Source organism: Sinocyclocheilus rhinocerous, unplaced genomic scaffold (assembly GCF_001515625.1).
Source record: "Sinocyclocheilus rhinocerous isolate Xijiao unplaced genomic scaffold, SAMN03320098_v1.1 scaffold1462, whole genome shotgun sequence".
Taxonomy (NCBI): Eukaryota; Metazoa; Chordata; class Actinopteri; order Cypriniformes; family Cyprinidae; genus Sinocyclocheilus; species Sinocyclocheilus rhinocerous.
In genome coordinates, this window is record NW_015639843.1 from 314551 (window position 1) to 319418 (window position 4868).

The 4868-nt window shown below is 35.1% G+C and overlaps 1 protein-coding gene across 1 annotated transcript in view; it reads left to right on the top strand.

The window, feature by feature from the left end:
* Positions 1-4868, top strand: part of ctnnbl1 (catenin, beta like 1) — a 50375-nt gene that overhangs the window by 22478 nt on the left and 23029 nt on the right. The window lies entirely within an intron of this gene.

A 4868-nucleotide genomic window follows, 5' to 3' on the forward strand; every position in this document is an offset into this window, starting at 1 on the left:
TTTTGGTGCGGATCCGAGCGCGATTGCCGTGTTCACATATGCCCAAACGAACCGAGCTAAGGGGGGAAACGCGCCAGGTTCCGAAACAACGGGCCAGGTGTGAAAGCACCCTTAGTTGCAAGAATGCTCTATCACACCAATGAACAAAATCATTTACTACAGGACCGTGACCATTTTCATCAGAATGAAGAAGACTAACTATAACAGAATCATCGGCGTATTTTAAAATAAACCTGTTATCATGTTGACTACGACAATCATCAGTATAAAGAATGTAAAGAAGGGGAGAAAGGACACATCCCTGAGGAGACCCCACCAATGATGACATGTTTTCAGACAAATGCCCATTCACACTTGCTCGCTGTGTTCTATCTATTAAAAAATTCCAAAATCCTTTAAAATCCTTTCCAAAACTCTATTAAGATCAAGACCAAAAGTTAAAGGGGTCCTATTATGCTCTTTTACAAAATCTTGATTTTGTTTTGGGGGTGTAATAGAACAGGCACTCATACTAGGTTGTTTGAAAAACACATTATTTTTCACATATTTTACATTATTACAACACCTCTCTCCCCAGTCTGGCATGAACGGCTCGAATAGTTCCTGTATCAAATGAAGGCCCGCCTTCTGAAATACGAAATGTGCTGTGATTGGTTAGCTGGGCCAGTGTGTGCTGTGATTGGTTAGCTGGGCCAGTGTGTGTGATAAAGAATATCTCTTTGGTTTTGAGACTTTAGTCTTTGCAACTTCAGGGATCTTATCTATGCACAATCAGCTTGTAACACTCCAAAGAGAAAGGAAAACTTGAAATCGCATCATATGACCCCTTTAAAAGCTTGTCAACTAAAATGTGGGGTTGAATGGTATTAAACGCAGATGAAAAGTCCACGAATAAAATTCTGGCATGTGTTTTACTTCTAAGTGTTTAAAAATCAAATTTAGCAAAGTTACAGTGGCATCCTCTACCCCTCTACCGGCCCTATATGCAAACTGTAAAGGGTCTAGAAGATTCCCTGTTTTTGTGATGAGTTCTTTTTTCATTAATCTTTCAAAACACTTCATAATTAAAGAAGTCTAAGCAAAAGGCTTGAAATCATTTAACTCTTGTGGGTGATTATGTTTAGGAACTGGAATAACTGTAGACTGCTTCCAAATTTTTGGCACTCTCTGAAGATTGAGTGATAACTGGAAAATATAATAAAAAATAGAGCCCAGCTGCTCTGCACAAGAAATAAGTACATGATATTATCAGGACCAGGGCTTTTCCTAGCTTTAGAGTGTTTGAACATATTAACCACATCAAAAGGAGCAGAACAAAAACATTTTTCTCTCTAAAATTTAATTTCTGCACTTGCGAGTTTCAAACCTCAAATAAAACTCATTCAACTCTTGTGCAAGCTGACTATCACAAGTATGTCCTTTAAGTGTCACCTTCAGATTTCTATTGTTCTTTATGCCTGCGATAGTTTTCATGCCATCCCAGGCAGAACCTAAATTATCTGATAGCTGCATCTCAATCTTCCCAGTATAACACTGCTTAGCTTTCATTATTTCAATTTTAACTTATTTTCTTAACCTATGGAATTCCAGAAGGTTACCCTCCTGAAACGCACGTCTCTTATTTTTTATTAACAAAACCGTAAGTGATTTAGTCACCCATGGCTTACTATTCGGAAACACCTTCACAGATTTTTCAGAAATAACACTGTCAACACAATAAGAGACATGACCACTGACAACGTCAGTAAGTTCATCAATATTGGTGCAGGACTCCTTGAACATTTCCCAGTCTGTACAGTTATAACACCCCTGTAGGCACAAAATGGACTCATCATTCCAGTCTTTCACACGTTTAATAATTGGTCTAGTCCTCCTCAGGGCAGTACGATACTTTGGGATGAGTTGAACACAGTTATGGTCAGCCCCGCCCAGCGGGGAAAGGGGGAGAGCTTTGTATGCCCCTCTAACAGACCCATAACACCGATCCAAAATCTTGTTCTGTCTGGTCGGGCATTTAACATACTGATCAAAATCCCAAATCAGGTTTTTTCCAGAACTTATACAATATATATATATATATATATATATATATAAAATAGGTAATAATTAATTAGTGAGAGTCACACACACAAAAAAAATCAAAAAATATAATTGCATCTGTCTTTTTTTAAAGTATTCGCTAAATTAGCACACATTTTCCTTTTTTTTCTTTTAATTGCACATTGTTTTGTGATGAATATGAACCCTGTTTTTAGGACCAATTAACCGTTATTGCATGTCAGTTAAGCACATTTCCAATTTTTTTACTGTAGTGCAAACAAAAAAAATGTATATCACATAAAATGTAAAAATATATTCCCCAAACTGCAGTAAGTAGCCTATTTATCATGCTAGTATTTGTTTAAAAGTTTGTTTGTTTGTTTGTTTATTTATTTATTTTGTAAATTGCACTTTGCCTATTTTTAGGATCCCATTTTTGCATGACAATTGCATTACTCTAATGCAGAATGCATTTATAAAATAAAAATATAAAAAATATATATTTGCATGTGTTCTGGCTTAGCTCATTTGTCCTCAACAGTAGCCGTTTATCCTTCAAAATAAAAACACTTGTGCACATTTTTCATTTTTGTAAATTGGTTTGTTTGTTGTCTTCGCACACACATGGTATTATGACGTTGTCATGCGCAATATGTTTGGTGTGAGATTACTCCGGCATCAATCAGCTGTTAGCCTCTTAATTCTTGACGACAAAAGGTGTTTATGAAGATGCAGCGGTTAATTAATTACCAGCTTTGACGATTGAGAGTTTGAGTAATTAAACGGCTAAGCTCTTACGGCCGATCGAGAAAGTTCAGACTGATCTCCATAAAACCCCCTCTGAAATGTACTCGACTCGTCACGCGCTCGCATTAGCATTCGTAATTAGCTGATTAGAAAGCGCGCTTTACGTTTGCAAACAGACCAGAACGTTTTACAGAGGAGAAATAATGTGTTCTGCCGTATTGCATTGTGTGCAAGTCTTTTATTGACGGATAATAGTTTAAAAGAAGTGGGAAGAACAACAAAAAAGTTAAAACTCAAGCTAAACTTCTGCGCTGTTAATCACCAAACAAATGAACGGCGTCTTGCTTTTGTATAGAGAACTGAAACGACCGTCGACAGGTAAACAATCCTGACAGTCAGGCACAAAGAGAAAGAGCCGCCGCTAATCTTCCCGCGCTTTCAGCTCGAGCACAAGCGCGTGAAAAGAGCTTCGGCCGCTTTCACTTAACAAGAGGCGCTTCGCAGAATAATTGCATGTCGTCGAGCTGGAAAGCAAAGAATTGAGAAACTGTCAGGATGTGTTTTAGCTAATGACGTGTTAACGCCGGCGGGAGTGAAATAAGTTTTTCTTTTCAGTCGTGACACTGAACGTCCGTCTCGCGGTCGCCGTGAACTCTGAACTCATCAGCCAATGTAAGCTTCCTCCGTTATAAACGTCTTGAATGCGGTTTGGCCGTTTTCTCCAGAGACAGAGAGAGGAATCTGTGTGTGTGTGTGTGTGTGTGTGTGTGTGTTGTTGAGACTCGGTTGGGTGTGTTGGTGTGTGTGGTGAGCAAATGAGAGACCTACACCTGTAGTAGTCTGACAGTTTTTATATGCAGCCTGCAGCCTCACACACATGCAATTACGTGTGAACGAGCAAATTTGTGGTACAGACAAATTAAGACTCTGTCGGGGTGTGTGTTCAAATAATTGTCAGTCTGTGTGAGAAAGAGAAATTGGGCTTTTAATGACGGAAACAGAAAAGAAATATGGTAGTTATAATAGAAAGAGAGTGATAGCAGTGTTATTTTACTATTATTGATATGTTATTATAGTATTTATTAGTATTTTGAATTATTTTTTATTTTAGTTCTAAGTTTTATTAATTTTGTTGTATTTGTAGCCTTAATTTATTTTTATTTCATTTTTAGTTTTTGTATTTTTAGTACTTCAACTTCAACTTTATTTTATATTTTACTTATATTTTTAATATTTAACTTTTTTTTTTACATTTTACAATATATTTTACTTTATATTGGCTAAAACTTTAGAAGTTTTAGTTAAACACCTTTGTCTTGTCTCTCTATGCAGAAGAACACACGATAGATGCTTTAGTTTATGTAATGTAGTCGCATATAAGACTTTTGGGTCAAGTATTTCTTCATGTGGTATTTCGTAAAGCATGCAAACGTAAATACGTGAGGAATATTTTCTGCTGGGCCTTTGAGATAATTTTTTTTAAATCCCAGGCTATATCTTAAAGGCAGTGTTCGCCCAAAAATGCGAATTGTCATTTATTCACCCTCATGTTGTTGACTTTCTTTTTTCTTTGAGCGAGTATTGAGTTCGTCAAGCTCTAAAAAGGACAAACACAATTTTAAAGCGCAGTAAAAGCAGTGCTTTTGACTCGTGCAGTATATTTCACATCTGCTGAAGGCATACGATAGCTTACACATTAATGATAGAACTGTACACATCAAAACGGATCCATGTCTTGGATATTTTTTTCTTTAATGTATTAATTATTTGTATATGTATATAATGTATTTTGATAAATAATAATTATAAAATAATATTTTCTTAATTATATTTAACTTATAAATGAATTTTTCAGTTTTTAAAATTAATCATATATACATTTTCAATCATACATATTTTTAAATTATAAACATCTTCTTTTTAATTAATTTTATTAATTAATTAATTGCATATGTGTATAATGTATTTTTAGTAATTATAATTTATAAATTATGATATAGTAATATTTCCTTCCTTGTATATCATTGTGTATATATAATTTGTTTTTCTTTTTAATGTTTAATTCATTTTTATTTATTTAT